Raw genomic sequence first — 26,721 nt, forward strand, 5'->3', positions numbered from 1 at the left:
ATTTCTAAAAAAAGTTTAAAATATCCAATAAATTTCGTTCCACTTCACGATTGTGTCCCACTTGTTGTTGATTCTTCACAAAAAATTACAATTTCATATCGTTATGTTTGAAGCCTGAAATGTGGCAAAAGGTTGAAAAGTTTAAGGGGGCTGAATACTTTTGCAAGGCACTGTATATATATATATATATATATATACACATTAGGGCTGTCGTTTAACGCGTTAATTAACGCGATTAACGCATTAAAATTTTAATCGCGATTACAAAAATTAATCGAGATTAAAATTTTTTATCTATTTTTATTTGGCTGTTTGTACCACATACATGTGTGTCTCTGTGGTAATTATCTGTATTTTAGATGAATAAGGATGTAAAGCGCATGAACTGTCCGATGATAAACTACTTTTAGCGGTTTTCACTTTTTTTACATGTTGATGAAAAAATGAATGAAATCACACAATCTCTGTAACGAGTATTTCCATTGGCTGCTAGAGCTGTCCATCAAAACCGTGTAGCTCCGCCTCCTCCCCCTCCGGTAAGAAGTGAAACTCTGTGTGATGTTTCATCTCTACAGTTTATTCAGGTTATTCTATCACATGGTTATAAACATGATTTATATTTGTGATGTTTGTAGTTTTCTAAAAACACATTCGTATCTGATATTTATATGGACTAAGCGTTTACATGGACTGTTTTAATTAACACTTTTTTATAGCTACAGTCAATTACTTATAGATAATGTCTGCTAACTTGACTGTTTCAGGTATTTATAGATGTTTAAATGGTAATTTAGAACAATATTTCCCAGTATTCTTTCTGCACAAACACAGTATTAAAGGGTTTTCTTAATAGATCTATGAAATAATCATATCTGTGTTTTGATGCTTTATTGATGCATAATATTAGATCAAAACATTATGGTTGGTGCACCTGTTTTCAGTGTCAGGGTCATGAACATGAAAAGATCCTCACTTTTGTCAGATAATGTGCTTTCTACAATGAATTTAGATTTAATAATTTTATCATATTTTATGAATGTTTTATTGGTAAACACATTCAATGTGCATAACTGTTAAATTTTTTCTTAATTATTAGTTTGCGATTAATTGAGATTAATCACGATTAACTTTATTCTTTAATCGCGATTAATCTCGATTAAAAAATTTAATCGTGTGACAGCCCTAATACATACACTGTATGCATACACACACACACACACACACTGATCAGCCATAACATTAAAATCAGCTCCTTGTTTCTACACTCACTGTCCATGTTATCAGCTCCACTTACCATGTAGAAGCACTATAGAAGTTCTACAATTACTGAGTGTAGTCCATCTGTTTCTCTGCATGCTTTGTTAGCCCCCTTTCATGCTGTTCTTCAATGGTCAGGACCCCCACAGGACCACCACAGAGCAGGTATTATTTAGGTGGTGGATCATTCTCAGCACTGCAGTGACACGGACATGGTGGTGGTGTGTTAGTGTGTGTTGTGCTGGTATGAGTGGATCAGACACAGCAGTGCTGCTGGAGTTTTTAAACACCGTGCCCACTCACTGTCCACTCTATTAGACACTCCTACCTAGTCGGTCCACCTTGTAGATGTAAAGTCAGAGACGATCGCTCATCTATTGCTGTGTTTAAGTCGGTCATCTTCTAGACCTTCATCAGTGGTCACAGGATGCTGCCCACGGGGCGCTTTTGGTTGGTGGACGATTCTCAGTCCAGAAGTGACTGTGATGTTTTTAAAAACTCCAGCAGTGCTGCTGTGTCTGATCCACTCATATTATAATATATATAATAATATATAATAATAACAATATAATAAAATAAAATAAATATATAATATAATAAATACAGGGACATATTCTGGACATGGGGGTTCCAGCACACACTAAAAGGAGTAAGAAGCTTAGTAAACTGCTCTGTAATTTTCCTAATTTAAATTGAAATTGATTTTTATGATTGATTTTCTTATTTTATTTGATCTTTATAAGTTATATTTTCCTTTTCGACAATCACGCCGTTAATGTGCTCAGCTGATTCTACTGAAGCTACAGCAAAGCTATCTCCAGAAGTTTTGATCTTATCCAGAGATGGGAACTTGAGTCTGCACACACAGAGACTTCAGACTTCCGACTCGTTTCAAATGACTCAGACTTGACTCATGACTCGCAAAAAAATGATTCGTACAAAACAAGAGTTGCTAGTGTCAGCATGTGTTAACATTAGTTACGTGTGACAGTTACATATACAGGTGCTGGTCATAAAATAAGAATATCATGAAAAAGTTGATTTATTTCAGTAATTCCATTCAAAAAGTGAAACTTGTATATTATATTCATTCATTACACACAGACTGATATATTTCAAATGTTTATTTCTTTTAATGTTGATGATTATAACTGACAACTAATGAAAACCCCAAATTCAGTATCTCAGAAAATTAGAATATTACTTAAGACCAATACAAAAAAAGGATTTTTAGAAATGTTGGCCAACTGAAAAGTATGAAGATGAAAAGTATGAGCATGTACAGCACTCAATACTCAGTTGGGGCTCCTTTTGCCTGGATTACTGCAGCAATGCGGCGTGGCATGGAGTCCATCAGTCTGTGGCACTGCTCAGGTGTTATGAGAGCCCAGGTTGCTCTGATAGTGGCCTTCAGCTCTTCTGAAGTGTTGGGTCTGGCGTATCGCATCTTCCTCTTCACAATACCTCATAGATTTTCTATGGGGTTAAGGTCAGGCGAGTTTGCTGGCCAATTAAGAACAGGGATACCATGGTCCTTAAACCAGGTACTGGTAGCTTTGGCACTGTGTGCAGGTGCCAAGTCCTGTTGGAAAATGAAATCTGCATCTCCATAAAGTTGGTCAGCAGCAGGAAGCATGAAGTGCTCTAAAACTTCCTGGTAGACGGCTGCGTTGACCTTGGACCTCAGAAAACACAGTGGACCAACACCAGCAGATGACATGGCACTCCAAACCATCACTGACTGTGGAAACTTTACAACCTCAAGCAACGTGGATTCTGTGCCTCTCCTCTCTTCCTCCAGACTCTGGGACCTTGATTTCCAAAGGTAATGCAAAATTTACTTTCATCAGAGAACATAACTTTGGACCACTCAGCAGTCCTTTTTGTCTTTAGCCCAGGCGAGACGCTTCTGACGCTGTCTCTTGTTCAAGAGTGGCTTGGCACAAGGAATGCGACAGCTGAAACCCATGTCTTGCATACGTCTGTGCGTGGTGGTTCTTGAAGCACTGACTCCAGCTGCAGTCCACTCTTTGTGAATCTCCCCCACATTTTTGAATGGTTTTTGTTTCACAATCCTCTCCAGGGTGCGGTTATCCCTATTGCTTGTAGACTTTTTTCTACCACATCTTTTTCTTCCCTTCGCCTCTCTATTAATGTGCTTGGACACAGAGCTCTGTGAACAGCCAGCCTCTTTAGCAATGACCTTTTGTGTCTTGCCCTCCTTGTGCAAGGTGTCAATGGTCGTCTTTTGGACAACTGTCGAGTCAGCAGTCTTCCCCATGATTGTGTAGCCTACAGAACTAGACTGAGAGACCATTTAAAGGCCTTTGCAGGTGTTTTGACTTAATTGGCTGATTAGAGTGTGGAACCAGGTGTCTTCAATATTGTACCTTGTCACAATATTCTAATTTTCTGAGATACTGAATTTGGGGTTTTCATTAGTTGTCAGTTATAATCATCAACATTAAAAGAAATAAACATTTGAAATATATCAGTCTGTGTGTAATGAATGAATATAATATACAAGTTTCACTTTTTGAATGGAATTACTGAAATAAATCAACTTTTTCATGATATTCTAATTTTATGACCAGCACCAGTATATCTAATTATTATAATTATTAATATTCCACTCTCTAATAATAATAATAATAACACTCCAGCCATCTTAACCCACAACACACACAATGTGTAAATGTTCCAGCAGCTTCCGGTGTAGTGATGAAGCGTCGCTCCCTACTCCCTACACAGTCTGAAGTTCACTTCATTTAAACATTTTTGTTACCTTTCGATCGGAAGCTCACTTAAAATGGTGGAATACCCTACGTAGTGCACTTCACAGTAACAGATCATGTGAATGGAATGGCAGGTGGGGTGGTCCGGGTCCTTTCTGTGTGGAGGTTGCATGTTCTCCCCGTGTCTGCGTGGGTTTACTCCGGGTGCTTCGGTTTCCTCCCACAGTCCAAAAACATGCAAGTGAGGTGAATTGGGGATACTAAATTGTCCATGACTGTGTTTGATATAAACTTGTGAACTGATGAATCTTGTGTGAAGATAAACTATCGTTACTGTCATGAATGTAACCAAAAGTGTAAAACATAACGTTAAAATCCTAATAAACAAACAAACATAATAAACAAACTCGGCGCTAATGGTTGTAAGAGCCGCTTTCTGAACCAATCAGAGCTTCTGATTGTAATTGTTAGTAAGAAATGCTGTTATCTGCATTTATTCAGTTTGCGTCACACAGATGACGCGGTAATGAAACGCTCGATCGGCTTTCTAACCACTTCCTGTTTTACTTCACCACCGGGAAAAGTTTGGAGGTTTTTAATTATAAGCACATTTACAAAATAACGGATTCTGTTCCTAATGGGACGCACGCTTATAAATGTAATAGCATCTGGAAGAACAGAAGCTCAGGTAAGCAGCGGTTATGATTGTTTTTGCTGTGTTTGGGATTTTGGCCGCTGTGCCGTGATTTATCGAGCGCTTTTGTTCTGTAATGAAAACAAAACGTATCAGTTGAAGCTTTTAACTGGAACCTTCTTGTTACAGAAATTACATTCATTTACACAATGAGGAGGAAAGTAAAGACACGAAGTAAAACGGCTAAATACACTCGCTAATCTGTTGTTGTTTTTATCTGAACTTACAGATTATTTCTTTATTTCTGCGCTACATTTATAATATATGTTTTGTGTAGATTATAAAGACTCGTGACTTGACTTGGACTTGATCTCTGATCTTATGTGTGAGATTTCTTCACTCAGAGCCGAGTTAATGGCTGAACAGACACGTTCACACACATTCACCTATAGGGCAATTTAGTGTCTCCAATTAACCTGACTGCATGTTTTTGGACCTGGTGGGTAGCACTGTCACCTCACAGCAAGAAGGTCCTGGGTTCGATCCCCAGTCGGGGTGGTCCGGGTCCTTTCTGTGCGGAGTTTGCATGTTCTCCCCGTGTCTGCATGGGTTTCCTTCCACAGTCCAAAAACATGCAGTCAGGTTAATTGGAGGCACTGAATGCACTGAATGAAGGCCAGTGATAGCTCAGTGGTTAAGGTACTGGACTAGTAAACAGAAGGTTTCCGGTTCAAGCCCCGCCACCACGAAGTTGCCACTGTTGGGTCCCTGAGCAAGGCCCTTAACCCTCAATTGCTCATTGTGTAAGTCGCTTTGGATAAAAGCGTCTGCTAAATGCTGAAAAAGTCAATGAATTGCCCTATAGGTGAATGTGTGTGTGTGTGTCTGCCCGGCGATGAACTGGCGTCCCGTCCAGGGTGTTACTGTGTGCCTTGCGCCCATTGAAAAGCTGGGATAGGCTCCAGCACCCCACCACCCTGATTGGATAAGCAGATAAGAGTGAGTGAGTAAGTTTAGGGAAGGTCATTTCCTGTTCCAGCATGACTGCTCCCCTGAGCACAAAGTAACTCTCAGCCTCACTGAATAGCATTGGAATAAACTGGAACGACAACCGAGACTCTCTAGACCAGGGGTCTCAAACTCGCGGCCCGCGGGCCAGTTGCGGCCCGCAGGCCGATATTTTGTGGCCCCCGACATAACGTCAAAGTTCATTGTTAGTGCGGCCCGAGCGGTTTTCTCACATGCACCTATTTTGCCGAGTCGTTGCGCAACTCTTTACCCTTCGCATTTTATTATTTTTTTCACTTGGCAACGTATTAGCAACGTCACTTGGCTGAAACGTGATTCAGAGCGACACCAAGTGGAAGGAAAATATATCCTGTCAGCCAGTGCAAGGTACAGAGGACAGAAAGGTGCGATCGCAAAAGAAAACGACATTTACCAAGAACAATTTAATCAAAAAGAGCAAGAATTTAAAATATATTAAACAGACAATGCACTTGATATTAAGAATTAAGAGAGGTGAAGTAACATGGACACCAGAGTTAGCTCAGTGGCGGAGAGATTTGGTAGAGCAGAAGGATGTGTAGGATGTAAACAAAAAGAATAAGATCTAGATCACTTTATTTATGAATGTGAAATGCATAAACACCTGAGAGATAAATTTAATAATGATAAGAAAAACGAAGTGCTCAAAAAAGCTATGAACAATGATACAATTTTCAAATTCCTCTCAGAATATATAGAAAGGGCTTTCTGAATAATATCCCAAACACTCAGGTATTGGGCAGAGGTGGAAAGAGTACTAAAATATTGTACTCAGGTAAAAGTACTACTACTTTAAATAATTTTTACTGAAATACGAGTAAAATTACTAGTCTTAAAACCTACTCAAGTAAAAAAGTAACTCATTTAAAACGTACTCCGAGTAAACGTTACTTCGTTACTTGTGTTAGTAAAAAAAAAAATTCTTAACAATGGGGGGGTCTCTCCTGTGTAATGCAAACAGGACAAGTGGATATATCTCACAATAGTTGTTTTTAATTAAAATATAATAGAAAAAAACATGTTGATACAACATTTAAAATATTTAGGAATGTGTAATGTGTTATTTTAGTACAGAACATCCCATAAAACATTTTCAAACTGTATAACCACTGAAGTTGGCATTAATTGTGGATTCTATAGACCAGCCTTCTTTTTATCACCAACAAATACCAAACAACAGTCATACTGCAAATCTCATAACTTAAAACAAGTCACGGTTACAAGTGTTGTGACTTTCACTAAATGACCCAAAGAAAACCTTCAAGATGTAAGACAATTCTGGGAATAATGTATCTTTGAAGGTTTCTGGCAGCAAAGAGTAGGTAAAAGAAGCCTATGTTCTGAAGAATTGTTCATGTTCTGAACGGTTATTAATAAAGATTGAGAAGTTTGGATCAGTTGTACTTTTGTTTGGAATACATGAAACCCTTTTTTTGTGGAATACTTAATGCGGCCCAGCCGCTCCTAGACTCTACCTCCAGCGGCCCCCAGGTAAATTGAGTTTGAGACCCCTGCGCTAGACCAACGTATACCAACAGCCATATAAACACTGCCATCTTGTGACTGAATGGGCACAAATTCCCACACACAGACACACTTCAAAGTCTTGAGAGAAGCTAAAAAGATCACATAGACGTCACTCTCTTTTCTCTGTTCGAGTGTCCAAATACTTTTGACCATTTAATATCAGTAACAAATCTGTTACGGCGGCGTGAGGTGGAACCTCGGGGTTTTAGAACCAATGTGCAACGGTACACAAAAGAGAGCAGAGCCGGTATAAAGTTCAAAAGTGTTTAAAAGTTTATTTACACAAGTGTTTGTGTGGTTGTGCGCAATAGTCCTTTCGGGAATCTGGTGCAGTGGCAGGCAAGTGGTGGCGATTCGGTGCGAGACGTCCGCGTGAGGCACGCTGTGATTATCCGAGCCGGCATGGAACACAGTCAGGTCCTCGAAATGGCGCTGTAGGATCGTCCAGGTAGGCGAGCTCAAAACCGCAGCAGACTTTAAACGAAAGCGAAAGTAAAGCGCACATCAGAAAAACACGAAACTATAAATATCAGTCTCGGATAGGAAAAATATAAACGATCATAGAGATCGCGTTTACCGGCGTACACACGCTGACGAACCAGCAACCAGCCACGCTTCAAGCCTCCTCTTAAATAGAGCGTGCTGATTGCTCTGATGATCTGCAGGTGAGGTTAATGAGCCGCCGCGATCCATAGGCTGAGCGCGTCTCAGCGTTGTCTGCTACACACCACGTGATGCACCCGAAAACTGCCCCAGAACATAAATAAACACAGGAAAAGACACAAACACAACAGAAAACACGGGGTGATAGAAGCCCTCCACAGGGCACACCCCTAACACAAATCAGCACAGACAGACAAACAGAACTGAAGTAAAATCATTCTTAATATTCCATCCTGAAAGTAAATCTTTGCTTCTCCCTGGAGCTCCTGTTTCAGCTCCCGAGTGTCCAGTCAGCAAGGTGACCAGCGTCCACTCGGTGATGAATGAGCTTCCTGTAGAGTCCTGGCTGAAGCTCATGACAGAATTAGTACCGGTGATGAACGAGAGGAATCTCAGCCGTTAAGCTTTTAAAACTCATGGCAGGCAATGTGCTGCAATGTTTTTATTCTCACATTGAAAATAAAAGTACAAATGTACTTTTTACAGGTGCAAATCTTGTTTACAGTTACACATTTTTTTTTTTACAGTTACAAATGTATTTTTTACAGGTACAAAATTAACAGATTTTTTTTTACAGTTACAAATTAATTCTTTACAGATACCAATTTTACTGATTTTTTGTAGTTACCAAAAAAAAAATTACAGATAAAAATTTTACAGTTTTTTACAGATACAAATGTATTTTTTACAGTTAAAAAAAAAAAAATTACAGGTAAAATTATTTTTTTTACAGGTACAAATTTTTTTACAGTTACAAATTATTTTTTACAGTTACACATTTGTGTACACATTTGTACAAATCTTACAAATCTTTTTTACAGGTACAAATCTTTTTTACAGTTACAAATAAAAAAATTTACAGTTACAAATGTATTTTTTCAGGTACAAATCTTTTTTTACAGTTACAAATTATTATTTTACAGTTATAAAAGTATTTTTTACAAGTACAAATATTTTTTACAGTTTCAAATTATGTTTTTACAGTTACAAATGCATTTTTTACAGATACAAATTTAACAGATTTTTTTTTACAGTTACAAGTTAATTTTTTACAGATACAAATTTTACAGTTTTTTTACAGATACAAATGTATTTTTTACAGTTAATTTTTTTTTTACAGATACAAATGTATTTTTTACAGTTACAAATTTGTTTTTTTACAGGGACAAATCTTACGATTCTCAGGTTAGAAGGTACGATTCTCTCCGCTCTCCTCGCTACTCTCTGGAGAGATTTCTGGTCTGAGGTTGTGCAGTTGCCATACCAGACACAACATTAACAGATATTGACATTTATACAACAGTTAGTACCGACCTTACACTCTGATTGGTTGAGAAGCTTTTCACACCACAACTGTATTACTCCGCTGACGCGTTGCCAGTAACGACAAGCTTCATGCACACAAACGCACACGCAGGCAACGACACAGCTCCCGATCGCGTTTTAAATCCGTTATCTGATATACAATCTAGCGCAGTGTGTAGGGAACATAAATCAATTGTCTAATATATCGTCTGCACCATGTAGTGAACATGAATGCGTTATCTAACGATATACAATCTATCGCGTAGTGTAGGGAACATAACCAATTGTCTAATTCACTATCTAGTGCACTATGTAGGGAACATAAATCCGTGATCTGATACACAATCTAGTGCACTATGTAGGGAACATAAATCCGTGATCTGATACACAATCTAGTGCACTATGTAGGGAACATAAATCCGTGATCTGATACACAATCTAGTGCACTATGTAGGGAACATAAATCCGTGATCTGATACACAATCTAGTGCACTATGTAGGGAACATAAATCCGTGATCTGATACACAATCTAGTTCACTATGTAGGGAACATTAATGTGTTTGTAATGCGAACAGTTAGCTTAATAGCCCAGTTAGCAGCTCCTAAAAGTTCTGTTATCACCCATAATCCTTTGGTGTGTGCAAGAGGTTTTTCATTTCTTTTTTTCCCTTCGGAGGTTCTTGCCTTTTTCTTCTTGTTGTTTTTACCTCCCTAAAATGAGTTTTTGCAGCTTGGGATGTCTGCTTTGTAGTGTTAAACTTTATATTGGTTGTGGAACTACTTTTTGGTGGAAGGTATTGTCAATATTAAAGCATATTTATTATGAAATTCAGGGCTTCTTTGATTTATTTTCTTTCTTTATTTTGTAAAAACTGTTGTATAAAAGCAATAGAACACTCGTGTTATCTGTGTTATCGCGAATAACTTCACGGCTGTGATGATTTACGATCTAAATCACAGCCGTGATGTTATTCGCGATAACACACTCCCTCTCGTGTTCTATTGCTTATGTACGCTCCCTAAATTTTTATTAGACGCCTTTAGGGAGGGGTTACATATGCAAGGTCAAACAGCTTTTAACTTTAACTAAAAAAAATTAAACCTGCCATATAGAGATGAACCGATCAGCTTTTTTGAGGCCGATAGCCAATACCGATCGGTATATTACATAAATGCAGTCATTAAACTCAGACCCTGGGTTATTTTTAAACGAAAAACAGCTAATTAACCAAATGTTGTCAGCATAGCGCCACTGAAATCGCACAGTTAGCATAGGTCTTGAATTAATTGTAGATGAAATATAACAGCAGCTATATAAAATATGGAACGTTTGAAATTAAACAACTGGGCCTGTTTTAATGGGGAAAAAGTCCCATCTGCCCAGCAGTCTTACTGGTTTTTAATGTTTAAAGGCATATTTCTTTTAACAAAGAGTAACATTTCAGCTTTCTGGGATGACAGTCTGTTCCTCTTTTCAGTTAGTATATTTGAAGCGTTGCTAAACAATCTTTCACTATCCACGCTTGTGCACTGCGCAGTGAGAGCGGGTAAGCAGGCCTTATTGCTTTTCCAATACACTAGTGCTTGCGCGCTCCGTGGGATGGTAAAATAGCAGCGCACTTGGGATGCGATCAGACCGTCGCTCTCTGGATTGGCTACATTTGAGAAATATCGGCCAGTCGCATATTTTGATTAAAAATTGGCCGATACCGATACATAGCCGATCGATCCTTCCGTCTCTAGTGCCATTGTTTAAGTTTTTTTTTCCAGATTCCCAATAAAAACCCATCCAGTCTGTTTTAACCACCACAGACATGAAACAACAGCAACCAAAGTGTGTCTTTTCTCTTTCACTTTCAATTTTTCTTCTGATTAAAAGTCCAGCACTTTAACCTCTGAGCCACCACTGCCCACACCTTTACTTCTAAACTGTCTGTTATGGCAGATTACAGGTTTTGGGTTCGAATCACAGGTCTGTTGTGCAGTCACTGTTGGGCCCTTGAGCAAGGCCTTTAACCCTCTCGGCTTCATGGGCGCTGTACAATGCCTGGCCCCGGTGGTCTGACCCCAGCTTCCAATTAATGTTATTGTCAGATTTAACATCTGACCCATCAGCATTCACAAACTTCCCATAATCTAATTATCTAGTTTCTTCATACCAGACATACCAGAAACATAGCCACACCCATTCACATGAATAAAATAATAAATATATAAGAGTGCTCAAATCAGGAGGAACTGAACTGAAATGAGCTCTTGGATCTTAAGGCCAGAACTGCACCTTCTCTTTATTTTGGCTCTTTCTCTAATTTCTTTATTAAAGCAGATTTAATGTTTTACTCATTTGATGGACACAATCCTGCTTTGTGATTATATCAATTAGTTAATTAGTGTTATTAAGTTCATCTCTGAACACAAAAGCAAAGTGAAAGAAACAACCTGTACATCACAAGCCAGGATTCACCTGTTCCAGTATGATCCAGTTCACAAAGGATAAAAATACCATTTCACTCCATTGTGCGGTCAAGGACATTCAGAAATGTTTGCTATGGGTTGGTGATCAGAGATAATCAGAGGCAGACAGGGTTGCAATTAGGAAGATCAGAAATATACAGTATGAAAGCATCACTTTTTTATATGTTTAATCATATTAAACACATTAGAAACATGTTAGTTCATTTATTTTTTAATAAATAATCGTGTAAACCAAATTTATTCCTGTCAAAATGTAATTGAATTTTCATCTACTACAATACTTTGGACATGACGTCAATCCATCGCATTGCTTTGCTAAACCCGTCCTTTTTGTTGAACCAGTTTGATAAGTAGACATTAGATTACCCACTGACAGACAAGCAAAGCAATTTCTTAGTAAACAGTAAAAAGTTTTAGGCAGTGGTGGAGCCACCATGATACAGCCAGTACAGTTTTTACTTTATTTAATGGACATATATACGTCAAATCTTTTTTTGATGGAATTTAGTTTTGTGTTCTGAATTTTTTCTTAGTTTGAAGAAGCAACAACTTTTTTCTGCCTCTGTGCTTTGTTGAGGTTTGTGATACAGAGTAACATCTCGACTTTTATCCTGTGGAGAATAGGGAGACGTCTTGTGTTAAAATCACAGCAGAAAAATGGAAACTTGGAGAAGTTGGTGGAGAAAAGAAGTTCATTCAGGAGCAAAAATGGAAAATTTTCTAAAATCAGCTGGAGAAAAAAAAAGAATACATTTTTTTCTACAAAATAATTTTCCTATCTTTTTTACAAAGGTAAATTTTTGTCATTCATCGCATATTTACTCACGATCTTGAAGACAACAGGATTCTTCGAGCCAGTCCTTTCTTTTGTTGTTCTGATGTCCAATTTTGATGCCCGCATGCCCAGTGTAGGTGGTTTTGATGGTGGACAGGGGTTAACTAGGCACTTTGACTTCAGTGAATCTGATGGCGAGACATCAGTTCAGTGTCAATGGAAAATTCTTTAAAAGCTTCAACACAAAACTTAAACACAGAATGAAAACATCTCCAGAGATGGATTTCCTGTGGATAAGTCAATATGAACTTTCTCTGGTAAGTAACTCCAGAATTTATCTTTTATCTCTGCGTTTACTGGTTCAATCCATCCTCTAGATCAGGGTTGTCAAACCTCTACCCCAAGAGTGGTAAAAAAAAACACATTGCCAAGAAAAATCCATATATTTTTATTCACATTTTATAATATATCCACTATAAGGGACAACAGGACTTCATTGTTCTCAAATGTGAGTATGTTCATGGAAATACCCACTGGAATCATCCAGTAAACAAAAGAAAAAGTATTCTGTGATGTCATTTTAAAGCTCCAGTTGTCCATGTTAAAAATCAACAAGACTAAATAGAGTGACATGTATAGTATAAGAGATATTAGCAAAAACATAATGTCCACTACAGTGGACAAAAATGAATTGCTGGGTCTCAGGAGGATATACACTAATATTATAATTCATACATTATAATCACGGAACAATCTCGCTAGCGAGAACGAGAGGTGGGACTGTGTAAGAACCCTGGTTTCCCAGAGATCACGCAGAGAAGCACAGAGATCAGGCGTGTCTCTCTGTTTGTAAAGCAAATCCACTGAGGTGTGGGTGTAGAAGAAGGGATCAGTAGACTGTGTGCACACATCAGAGTGAGTGTGTGTCAGTCAAGTCACCACTAGGGGTCCCCAGCACCAGATTGACTATGCTAAATTTGGAAACAAATGCGGTTAAATGTAACCTATGTGAAGGGGGTTGGCTTATGTGTAATTACGTGTAATTACATGGGTTACATGGCATATGTATATCTTGACATCATGTACATTGGTTCACCTGTAAACGAGTGGACTTGTAAAACGCTTCCTCCATGTCGTCGTTCTTTAGTTTGAGCTTGCAGACAGGTAAAGTATTGAGCAGAAGTTTAGATTTTAGTTTCTTTTTATTTACAGAAATCATGGTAACTAGAACAGTTTAGCTGTACAGTTTTATTTTGCCTTCGTTTTGTTTGTTTCATAATCGTCTACCTCGACGCTTTAGTATTAGCTTAGCATGTTAGCATCATCCACAGTAAAGATTTAAAATCGATGAGCATTTTAATCTGTAATTAACAGCATCTTTTTTCAGGAAATATTCTATGATTTACTGATATATAATACGGTTATATAATACATGACAAATATTGTATTTTGAGTTTGAACTGAAGGTGATGTGCAGGCCTCCCCGACACCGAGCTTTATTACAGCCATATCACAGTCACACTGTACAACCAAGCTCACGTGTTTCTGTAATGGGATTTATAGATGATATTTAGTTTGAAAAGTTTGAAAATCAATGTTCTAAACGACTGTTCAGCTCTTTATTATTTATTTATTTTTGGATCCTTTAAAGTTGGATCTTATTTATTTTATTAGTGTGATTGCAGTAAGGCAATCACACTATTGTTATTCGATAGTCATATTATTATTATTTTTTTTAATATTCCACCACTTTCTTGTCCGGTTAACTCGACCCGCAGTTTTCGAGATATCGACGCTGTTCCAACGCCAAATCGTCCGGCCCGTTGGTGTGACGCGGGCTTGTATACAGATCCGCCCGCCCGTTTGCCCGCCACGCTCGCTTTTGAAGCGTTTTTTTTCCCATAGACTTCCATTCATTTTCAAAACATTTTGAGATATCGACGCCATTCCAACTCTAAATTGTCCGACCCGTTACTGACACCACTTCTTGAAGAAAACTTTTTGATCCGCCCGCCCGTTCACCCGCCACGCCCGCTTTTATACCGTTTTTGGTCCCATTGACTTCCATTAATTTTTTTGAATGGTTGTTGAATGGTTATTTCTATAACGTTTATTTAACCTATAAGAGCCCCATTCACTTCCATTAATTTTTTTAAAGTTCGAGATATCAACGTCGTTCCAACTCTAAATCGTAAAGCCCACTGATGTAACCCCGACTCAGATACAGCATGGGGATTCGAACCCATGTCCACCAGCCACACCCATTTTTTGGCCCCATTTACTTCCATTCATTTTTTAAACGTTTAACATATAAACGCCGTTCAAACTCTAAATCGTAAAGCCCACTGATGTAACCCCGACTTGGATAAAGCATTGGGACATGCGCACTTGCTCACCCGCTGCACCGCAATCAAACTCGCATTTATTGCAGGAAATGCACATCTCTAGTTATACTTGAACTCTACTGTACTATACATCTGTATTGCACACTTCATCGGATGCTATACTGTTGCTGTTATATATTTTTTATTCTATGTTTATATATAGTTTAACTTTCTATTACTTAAATAGAAATTCATTGTACACCTGGTACTTGGCAAAAAAATAAATATTCTGATTCTGATCTGTTAGATTCATAAACTTCTTCTACAATTTTGCAGATCATTTATAAAATAAATTCTGCAATACTGATATACTGTTAATGTGGATTATTACAGGGTCTCCAGATCCTGGTTATCCTGGAGATGCAGTGATCCTTGTGCTCCAGTATATCCAGCAGATTCAGGGTCTTCAAGGGGTAGCAGTGCAGTTCACCGTCTCTCTGTGGCCTGGTGGAGCTTCTGCTGCAGCTTCATCTGTGGAGGTTTGTATCACAGTTACACACAGTTTAACAATTTAGTTTGTGTAACTAACAACATGTATATAAAACTATGTGGACACCTGACCATGCGCTTATTAAACACCCCATTTCTAAACCATAGTCATCAGATCTGTAAATACCAAAAGAAGTGGGACTTAAGAAGTATAAATTTTAAAGCCTTTCAGCTGGGAAAAGAAAACAAAAATTCCATCTACATAAAGATCTTGGATGTTTTTTATGCCAGCTCTATGCCAACTATGAAAGGCTGAGTCTAGCAGAAATAGGGAAAACAATGGGTTACCGTTAACTGGGATCAACCGAGAGGGGGATTGTAGACCAGAATGAACTCTGAATTGACACCAAATATGTAGTGTAGCTTTGACTAGAAAATTACCCTTATCATGGCCTCTCAGCAGGGTGAGAGGTAAAGAAAGTAGGGCCATAAGGGAGGTGGGTCTACAGGAATTAATGTCCATTGCTACCCATGCTGGAACCCAATCACTGAGCCCATAGTGGCACTCGAGCCAGTAAAGTACTTGTTGTATATTTGTTGCCCAGTTGTAGAGTTGAAAGTAACGCAAGACCCCCCATGAATCTGGGTTTCTGCAGAATCCATTTATGAATCCTGTGAGGGTTTTTTGTTCCAAATGAAGCTAAAGATATATTGTTATATGTTTTTGAAAAATTACTTGCGTAGAAATAATGGGATACTTTAAAATAAATATAAATGATCCTGGTGCTCCAGTATACCCAGCAGATCCAAGGTCTTCAGGAGATCCACGTGATCCAGCAGATCCAGGGTCTTCAGGAGCTACACGTGATCCAGCAGATCCAGGGTCTTCATTGGGTAGCAGTGCAGTTCACCGCCTCTCTGTGGCCTGGTGGAGCTTCTGCTGCAGCTTTATCTCTGGAGGTTTGTATAACAGTTACACACAGTTTAACAATTTAGTTTGTGTAACTAACAACATGTATATAAACCATGTGGCCAAAAGTATGTGGACACCTACCATGAGCTTATTAAACATCTCATTTCTAAACCATAGTCATTAATATGGAGTCATTAATATACACATTTTGTAGCTTAAACACTCCCCACTCTTTTTTTATGGTGAAAGGAGTCGGACCCAAGAGTAGATTTATGTTGCGTGAGCAAGTATATTTGTTAACAGAAATAAAGTACAAACACAAATAAACAAAGAGAAAACGGGGAACAAAAAAGGATCGGAGACGTTCCGATCACACCACCGGGTGGCGTCTACTCAAAATCAAATGCAATAACTAAAGATTGCGAGCCTCGAACCGAGGTCGCTGGCTTCGCAGGTACGCGAGCTCTCCGCTGCGTCAAACAGAATGTTAAATCAGCTGACAGAGTGAGCACAGATAGAGCGGAGCCTTCGCTCACCGCGAGTCAACGGCGTCCACTGAATGATCGGCCACTCTGTAAAATAAAGCACAAGAGGAGTTAAAGTGCATTCACTGGGCAGGCTCAAACCCGGGTTGCCCAGACCAAAGCGATACCAAAGCTCTAAGTGCTAATTCGGCGTTAGAGAGATGCCTGATTTAATGGCATATAAAGCTGCCCTAGGATACAGCCCCAGCTAGCGGTTAGCCTCCTGCTAGCAGTGCAGGGAGTAAACCGGAGCTATTAAAACAATAGGCAGCACGAGGGCTGCGTAACAGTCGCACCAACCTTTCCCTAACAGAAAAATTAAAAGGGACCCTTGCTACCTCAGCCTTGCGACCTACTCTCCCGATCGTCCTGACGACGCCCGGGGGTACCTTCTGGCCCTGTAAAACGGTGAGAGTTACGCAGCAACACGAAAAATCAACAAAAGGTGCGACAGCTGCAGGCTGTCAGAACTAATTAGGGCGTTTGTTGTTTAGGGGTTTGTTAGCCGAGGTTCTGAAACGCCGGCGTCTCTGGGAATCAGACCTTGATTTGCCCGTCATCCCAGAAACCCTAACACAAGATTTTAGAGTGTTTGTAGGGATTTGTGCCCTTTCCGTCAAAAGAGTGTTTAATAGTTCAGGCACTGGTGTTGGAAGACATTGAATTCCAAATTCTGCACAGCATGTTTAAATAAGTTGAGGTCATGGCTGGGTGCAGGAGGGGTGTTTACACAGCCAAACCTGCAAACATGTCTGTATGTAGATGTCCAACTGGCTGATAGCACTTCTGGGGATTCAAACCCTGGATTTCAGAAGTATTGGGATGGTGTCATTTACTATATAACAATACTAGTAGGAATAATTTACATTTTCAGCATTTAGCAGACGCTTTTATCCAAACTGGTCCCCTTCTGTTTACTAGTCCAGTACCTTAACCACTGAGCTATCACTGGCCCATGAATAATAATGATAATAGTAATAATAATAATGATAATAATAATAATAGTAATAATAATAATAATGATAATAATAATAATAATGATAATAATAATAATAATGATGACAATAGTGATAATAATATGAATAATAATGAATAATATTAATAATAATTATAATTATAATACTAATAATAATAGTAATAATAATAATAGTGATATAATAATAGCATTAATAATAGTGATGATGATAGTAATAATAATAATAGTAATGATAATAATAATAATGATAGTAATAATTATAATGATGATAATAATAATAACAATAATAACAATAATAGTTATTATAATAATAATAACAATAATAACAATAATAATAATATGAATAATTATAATAATAATAGTAATAATAATAATGATGATAGTAATAATAATAATAATTATAATAATAATAATAATTATAATAATAATAATAATGATGATAGTAATAATAAAATTAATTCCACAGTAATTATTTATATATTGTTTTCTATGGATTATTGTCTCCGGATTCTGATGATCCAGGGAATCCTGGTGATCCTGAATAACCAGGAGCTACAGGTGATCCTGGTGATTCAGGGGATTCAGTGGATCACAGTGCAGTTCTGCACCACCTCTCCATGGCCTTGAGGTTTGTATTACAGTTTAGCAATAGGATAGGTGTAACTAATCACATACCAATAGTCCAAAAGTATTTGGACACCATATCAAAGCCATAGTCAAAAATATAGAGTTGTTATAATAATAATGACAGATTCATTAGTTTTCCAAGCTTATTTAGTTCTAATCTGTAAACACAAAATTTCTCTGTTTATAGGTGCGAGTGTTGAATTAACCTGCCCCACCACCGAGCTCTGTTCGTCCATTCTACTCCTAAACAATAAATAATCAATAATTAATACAGTGTGATGTTGTTTTCTTGTTTCCTCTAAAGGTAACTAAAGTATTACATTTCATGATGCTACATTAAACACTCATGAGCCAAAACATAATGACCACCTGAGACTCGGACTTCATAAGGCTTCATGGACTTCAAAAGTATGTGGACACGCCTCGTAATAATTGATTTTTGGTGTTTCTGCCGCAACCATCACCAACAGGTGTATTGAAAAATGGTATATGGTAAATGACTTTCTTTTAAACATTGCTGAATTAGTTTGGGGAAGTTCCATTTCTCTTTCAGCATGATCTATAAAGACTCAACCCATCACAACACTTCTGGGATCTTCTCTTCTCTTCCAAACATCAGTAGCTGATCTAACTAGTCTACTGACTGAATTGATTCAAATTCCCACAGACACATTACCTGTAAAGTCTTGTAAAAGTCTTTCCAGTAGCGGGGATGATATTAAAGCTACAGAGAAAAACAGGAGCAATTCAGTATGAATAAATGCTCGTGGTTTTGGAATGATGGGACGTCCAACAACCACCATCAGCCCAACATTTTATAACAGTCCTGAATCTGACAGGCACTTCTGTTAAGAAATAGACTCATGTAGTGTTGTGGCCGGTCCTAATGTTTTGGCTCATTAATTCATGTTTATATTTAAGAGGCTTTTATTGTCATTTTAGCAAAATACAAGTACATACTGAAACCACACAACGTTCCTCCAGGACCAGGGTGTAAACAACAGCAATATACACAGTGCAGATAAAAAACAGTGGGATAAATACAAAGATCTACAGTAAATAATTTTATATACATCATTTTTGAACCTGGGGGTTCCAGCACGCACTAACAGGAGTAAGAAGCTTAGTAATCTGCTCTGTAGTTTTACTTGAATTTCCTCATTTCAACTTCAATTGATTGATTTCTTTATAAGTTACATTATTGTATAATATATTTTCCTTGGAACTCCAGAAGTTTAGATCTTATGCAGAGATGGGGACTCGAGTCTGCACTCACAGCAACTTCAGACTCGACTCAGACTCAATTCAAATGACTCAGACTCGACTCATGACTCACAAAAAACAAAAAATCTGTACAAAACAAGAGTCCCTAGCATCAGCATGTGTTAACATTAGTTACATGTGATTATATATATATATAATTATTATTATTATAAATATTCTGCTCTCTAATAATAACGCTCCGGCCGTCTTAACCCGCAACACACACAATGTGTAAATGTTCCAGCCAGCTTCCGGTGTAGTGATGAAGCGTCGCTCCCTACTCCCTACACAGTCTGAAGTTCACTTCATTTGAACATTCTCGTTACCTTTGGATCAGAATCTCACTTAAAATGGTGGAGTACCCTACGTAGTGCACTTCACAGGAACGACCGGGGTGAATGGAACGCTCCTACAGAATCGGTGCTAATGGTTGAAAGACGCTTTCTGAACCAATCAGATCTTCTGATTGTAATTGTTAGTAAGAAATGCTGTTATTTGCATTTATTCAGTTTGCGTCACACAGATGACGTGGTAATGAAACGCTCGATCGGCTTTCTAACGACTTCCTGTTTTACTTCACAACCGGGAAAAGTTTGGAGGTTTGTAATTGTAACGGTGTGCTCGACTTCAATGTTCTTAACACTGTCCGACTGCACATCCGTTACTACATGTGTAATCTGCGTTGTGTTCGATGATTGCTGCGGTGCATAAAGGAAGGACTCTGACCACGATCACTGCTGGTTGATTTCTTTAATTTAGCCGGTGCTGCATAAACAAATAAACAAAAGCATTAAGTCTCCGGAGACCTTGCAGAAAATGTGTAGCTCAGGAATGAACATTCATGCTACTCTCCCTCTCTCCCATGTATACAGTGCCTATAGAAAATCTTCATACCCCTTTGAAACAGTCACTTACTTTGTCTTACAGCCTGAAATCAAAACAAAATCTTTCTCCAGCTTTATTTACATATTTTGCCTTACAACATTCAAGCAATGAGAACAAATGAAACGGTTCTGAAAATTAATTTAAAAAATGAAAAAGTAGAATAACAGGGTTAGAAAAGTCATCAGTCCCCTGATTCAGTACTCTGTAGAGCCACCTTTTGCTTTAATTACAGCCATGAGTCTGTTTGGATATGTCCCTACCAGCTTTGCACATCTAAATTGGGGAATATTTGCCCATTCCTCCTTGCAGAATTGTTCGAGTTCAGTCAATGCACTGCTCTCTTCAAGTCCATCCACAGATTTTCTATCAGATTTAGATCAGGACTCTGACTTGGCCACTGAAGAACATTTACCTTCCTATCCTTAAGCCACTGCTTTGTTTTTTTTGGCAGTGTGTTTAGGGTCATTTTTCGTGCTGGAAGATGAATCTCCTACCCATCTTCAGCTGTCTATGTAACTCTTGTGTTGTGTAAATTTTTTTTTCCTCCGCTTTAATCACGACAGACACCAGGCTGAGATGATGCGATTTTATTATCATCTGAAGAGAATATGACAACCACAGTATAAGCCTTCTATATTGTTTTCGGTCAGCACACAACTCAGCAGCACAGTCAAACTACTGCCTCTACGTCGTACCGATATATTTTACAAAATTAATTAAAGAATAATCATACATTAAAAGTTTACAGCTACATCACCCCTATTTTAAATGAAAAATACATTTAAAAGAATATAGTGAATACATGAGAACATGGCGAACATGGAGAAATACCGACCGCATGGCATGGTACATTAGCCAACAAACTAATTAGCATCGCACAGATCCACAAAATATATATTTTAAACACAATAAAGTACAACAAAACACATGAACATACCTGAGGGGAATATGACAACCACAGGATAAGTCTTCTATATTGTTTTTGGTCGGCACACAACTAAAGAAATAGCAATAACTAAATTAACTTCGGATTAATTAATGAAATGTCATTTTCAATATTCAGATCTCTATTATATTTTTTTTTATTTAAGCAGATTACTGCTATATGTATATATACAGTGTATCACAAAAGTGAGTACACCCCTCACATTTCTGCAAATATTTCATTATATCTTTTCATGGGACAACACTATAGACATGAAACTTGGATATAACTTAGAGTAGTCAGTGTACAGCTTGTATAGCAGTGTAGATTTACTGTCTTCTGAAAATAACTCAACACACAGCCATTAATGTCTAAATAGCTGGCAACATAAGTGAGTACACCCCACAGTGAACATGTCCAAATTGTGCCCAAATGTGTCGTTGTCCCTCCCTGGTGTCATGTGTCAAGGTCCCAGGTGTAAATGGGGAGCAGGGCTGTTAAATTTGGTGTTTTGGGTACAATTCTCTCATACTGGCCACTGGATATTCAACATGGCACCTCATGGCAAAGAACTCTCTGAGGATGTGAGAAATAGAATTGTTGCTCTCCACAAAGATGGCCTGGGCTATAAGAAGATTGCTAACACCCTGAAACTGAGCTACAGCATGGTGGCCAAGATCATACAGCGGTTTTCCAGGACAGGTTTCACTCGGAACAGGCTTCGCCAGGGTCGACCAAAGAAGTTGAGTCCACGTGTTCGGCGTCATATCCAGAGGTTGGCTTTAAAAAATAGACACATGAGTGCTGCCAGCATTGCTGCAGAGGTTGAAGACGTGGGAGGTCAGCCTGTCAGTGCTCAGACCATACGCCGCACACTACATCAACTCGGTCTGCATGGTCGTCATCCCAGAAGGAAGCTGACGCACAAGAAAGCCCGCAAACAGTTTGCTGAAGACAAGCAGTCCAAGAACATGGATTACTGGAATGCCCTGTGGTCTGACGAGACCAAGATAAACTTGTTTGGCTCAGATGGTGTCCAGCATGTGTGGCGGCGCCCTGGTGAGAAGTACCAAGACAACTGTATCTTGCCTACAGTCAAGCATGTTGGTGGTAGCATCATGGTCTTGGGCTGCATGAGTGTTGCTGGCACTGGGGAGCTGCAGTTCATTGAGGGAAACATGAATTCCAACATGTACTGTGACATTCTGAAACAGAGCATGATCCCCTCCCTTCGAAAACTGGGCCTCATGGCAGTTTTCCAACAGGATAACGACCCCAAACACAACCTCCAAGATGACAACTGCCTCGCTGAGGAAGCTGAAGGTAAAGGTGATGGACTAAACCCAATTGAGCACCTGTGGTGCATCCTCAAGTGGAAGGTGGAGGAGTTCAAGGTGTCTAACATCCACCAGCTCCGTGATGTCATCATGGAGAAGTGGAAGAGGATTCCAGTAGCAACCTGTGCAGCTCTGGTGAATTCCATGCCCAGGAGGGTTAAGGCAGTGCTGGATAATAATGGTGGTCACACAAAATATTGACACTTTGGGCACAATTTGGACATGTTCACTGTGGGGTGTACTCACTTATGTTGCCAGCCATTTAGACATTAATGGCTGTGTGTTGAGTTATTTTCAGAAGACAGTAAATCTACACTGCTATACAAGTTGTACACTGACTCCTCTAAGTTATATCCAAGTTTCATGTCTATAGTGTTTTCCCATGAAAAGATATAATAAAATATTTGCAGAAATGTGAGGGGTGTACTCACTTTTGTGATACACTGTATATAGTGCCATCAGAAAGTATTCACACCCCTTCACTTTTTCCACATTTTGTTACGTTACAGATAGCCCACGATTTTCTGCAGCAGGAACTGGGCAACTAATCCGCATAGAGGGTAAGATGACAGCAGCCAAATATAAAGAGATTCTTCAAGAAAACCTGTTCCAGAGTGCTCTGGAACTCAGACTAGGGCAACGAATCATCTTCCAACATGACAATGACCCAAAGAACACAGCCAAAATAACAAAGAAGTGGCTTCAGGAGCAGTCTGTGAATGTCCTTGTGGCCCAGCCAGAGCCCTGACATGAATTCAATTGAACATCTCTGGAAAGACCTAAAAATGGCTGTCTACAGACGCTGCCCATCAAACCTGACTGAGCTTGAGAGGATCTGCAGCGAAGAATGGGAGAAAATGCCCAAAAACAGGTGTGCCAAGCTTGTACAGACATACCCAAGAAGACTTGAGGCTGTGATTGCTTCCAAAGGTGCTTCAACAAAATATTAAGCCATGGGTGTGAATACTTATGTACCTATTATGTTTAAATGTTAAAATTTTTAATAAATTTACAAAAATGTCTGAAAACATGTTTTCACTTTGTCATTATGGGCTATTTCATGTAGATGTTTTAAAAGAAAACCATACTCAAATTGGTTTTCGAATATTTCTGTAACGTAACAAAATGTGGAAAAAGTGAAGGGATCTGAATACTTTCTGATGGCACTGTATCTACTGGTGCTGGTCATAAAATTAGAATATCATGAAAAAGTTGATTTATTTCAGTAATTCCATTCAAAAAGTGAAACTTGTATATTATATTCATTCATTACACACAGACTGATATATTTCAAATGTGTATTTCTTTTCATGTTGATGATTATAACTGACAACTAATGAAAACCCCAAATTCAGTATCTCAGAAAATTAGAATATTGTGGCAAGGTACAATATTGAAGACACCTGGTGCCACACTCTAATCAGCTAATTCACTCAAAACACCTGCAAAGGCCTTTAAATGGTCTCTCAGTCTAGTTCTGTAAGCTACACAATCATGGGGAAGACTGCTGACTTGACAGTTGTCCAAAAGACGACCATCGACACCTTGCACAAGAAGGGCAGAACACAAAAGGTCATTGCTAAAGAGGCTGGCTGTTCACAGAGCTCTGTGTCCAAGCACATTAATAGAGAGGCGAAGGGAAGGAAAAAGTGTACAAGCAATAGGGATAACCGCACCCTGGAGAGGATTGTGAAACAAAACCTATTCAAAAATGTGGGGGAGATTCACAAAGAGTGGACTGCAGCTGGAGTCAGTGCTTCAAGAACCACCACGCACAGACGTATGCAAGACATGGGTTTCAGCTGTCGCATTCCTTGTGTCAAGCCACTCTTGAACAAGAGACAGCGTCAGAAGTGTCTCGCCTGTGCTAAAGACAAAAAGGATTGGACTGCTGCTGAGTGGTCCAAAGTTATGTTCTCTGATGAAAGTAAATTTTGCATTACCTTTGGAAATCAAGGTCCCAGAGTCTGGAGGAAGAGAGGAGAGGCACAGAATCCACGTTGCTTGAGGTCCAGTGTAAAGTTTCCACAGTCAGTGATGGTTTGGAGTGCCATGTCATCTGCTGATGTTGGTCCACTGTGTTTTCTGAGGTCCAAGGTCAACGCAGCCGTCTACAAGGAAGTTTTAGAGCACTTCATGCTTCCTGCTGCTGACCAACTTTATGGAGATGCAGATTTCATTTTCCAACAAGACTTGGCACCTGCACACAGTGCCAAAGCTACCAGTACCTGGTTTAAGGACCATGGTATCCCTGCTCTTAATTGGCCAGCAAACTCACCTGACCTTAATCCCATAGAAATCTATGTGGTATTGTGAAGAGGAAGATGCGATACACCAGACCCAACAATTCAGAAGAGCTGAAGGCCACTATCAGAGAAACCTGGGCTCTCATAACACCTGAGCAGTGCCACAGACTGATGGACTCCATGCCACGCCGCATTGCTGCAGTAATCCAGGCAAAAGGAGCCCCAACTAAGTATTGAGTGCTGTACATGCTCATACTTTTCATCTTCATACTTTTCAGTTGGCCAACATTTCTAAAATCTTAGAAATTAGAATTTCTATAATCATCAACATTAAAAGAAATAAACATTTGAAATATATCAGTCTGTGTGTAATGAATGAATATAATATACAAGTTTCACTTTTTGAATGGAATTACTGAAATAAATCAACTTTTTCATGATATTTAAATTTTATGACCAGCACCAGTATATATACAGTGGGGCCAAAAAGTATTTTGTCAGCCACTGATTGTGCAGGTTCTCCTACTTAGAAAGATGAGAGAGGTCTGTAATTTTCATCATAGCTACACTTCAACTATGAGAGACAAAATGAGAAAAAAAAATACAGGAAATCACATTGTAGGATTTTTAAAGAATTTATTTGTAATTATGGTGGAAAATAAGTATTTGGTCAATAACAAAAGTTCAACTCAATACTTTGTAACATAACCTTTGTTGGCAATGACAGAGGTGAAACGTTTCCTGTAAGTCTTCACCAGGTTTGCACACACTGTAGCTGGTATTTTGGCCCATTCCTCCATGCAGATCTCCTCTAGAGCAGTGATGTTTTGGGGCTGTCGCTGGGCAACACGGACTCCACAAATTTTCCATGGGGTTGAGGTCTGTTAGAAATTCAGCTAAACAAGAGCCAGGAGACATCTGGGTCTTCAGAAGTAGAGTCGTTTATTAACACATACAGGCGTATGGGCACAGCTTGCAAGACCGGCAGAAAATCTAACTACATATATTTTGGGAAGACTTTATATACACTAGAAATGAGGGGAGGATTAGAAAGAAAGAGGAGGAGGTCAGGGGGGCAGGAATGACCATGCAGAGGGGGACTGCAAAAGGTGACCAAAAGGTTGGGCTAGGGTAATAAAAGGGTGCTGGTTTTATTATGGGTAACACAGGAGACAAGGATCAAAGAAGGGCGATCGGGGAGGAGAGTACTGGAGGGTGTTGGCTTTATTATGGGTAATACAGGAGATAACAAAAGGGCTTTGGGCTTAATAACACAATTAGGTGTGGGTAGACAGGATTGGATGTGTGTAGGAGACAGGGAGTGGGGTGATACAGGATGGGGGATCAAACAGGAGGGTTCATTTCAATATGACGAGACAGGATTTAGGGGGTTTGTAGGAGACGGGAAAGGGAGTAGGTGAGGGGTGTATTATTTTCTCATAGGTCTGGAGACTGGCTAGGCCACTCCAGGACCTTGAAATGCTTTTTACGGAGCCACGCCTTCGTTGCCCGAGCGGTGTGTTTGGAATCATTGTCATGCTGGAAGACCCAGCCACGTTCCATCTTCAATGCTCTCACTGATGGAAGGAGGTTTTGGCTTAAAATCTCACGATACATGGCCCCGTTCATTCTTCCCTTAACACGGATCAGTCGTCCTGTCCCCTTTGCAGAAAAACAGCCCCAAAGCATGATGTTTCCACCCCCATGCTTCACAGTAGGTATGGTGTTCTTGGGTTTTTCTTCTTCCTCCAAACACGACGAGTTGAGTTTTTACCAAAAAGTTCCATTTTGGT

General features: G+C 39.0%; 2 long non-coding RNA genes across 2 annotated transcripts; one reads left to right on the forward strand and one right to left on the reverse strand.

Moving 5' to 3' along the window:
* Positions 1-7,450: 7,450 nt before the first annotated feature.
* LOC134325168 (uncharacterized) lies at positions 7,451-7,908 on the reverse strand. Its single transcript, XR_010014264.1, has 2 exons — positions 7,778-7,908; positions 7,451-7,674 (listed from the first exon to the last, which is right to left on the reverse strand). It is a non-coding gene; the product is annotated as an uncharacterized LOC134325168 (long non-coding RNA).
* On the forward strand, positions 7,531-18,522 carry LOC134325163 (uncharacterized). Its single transcript, XR_010014263.1, has 5 exons — positions 7,531-7,648; positions 15,137-15,282; positions 16,025-16,192; positions 18,168-18,273; positions 18,460-18,522. It is a non-coding gene; the product is annotated as an uncharacterized LOC134325163 (long non-coding RNA).
* Positions 18,523-26,721: the final 8,199 nt, after the last annotated feature.

The sequence above is a fragment of the Trichomycterus rosablanca genome, chromosome 1 (genome assembly GCF_030014385.1).
Source record: "Trichomycterus rosablanca isolate fTriRos1 chromosome 1, fTriRos1.hap1, whole genome shotgun sequence".
NCBI classification, from domain to species: Eukaryota; Metazoa; Chordata; class Actinopteri; order Siluriformes; family Trichomycteridae; genus Trichomycterus; species Trichomycterus rosablanca.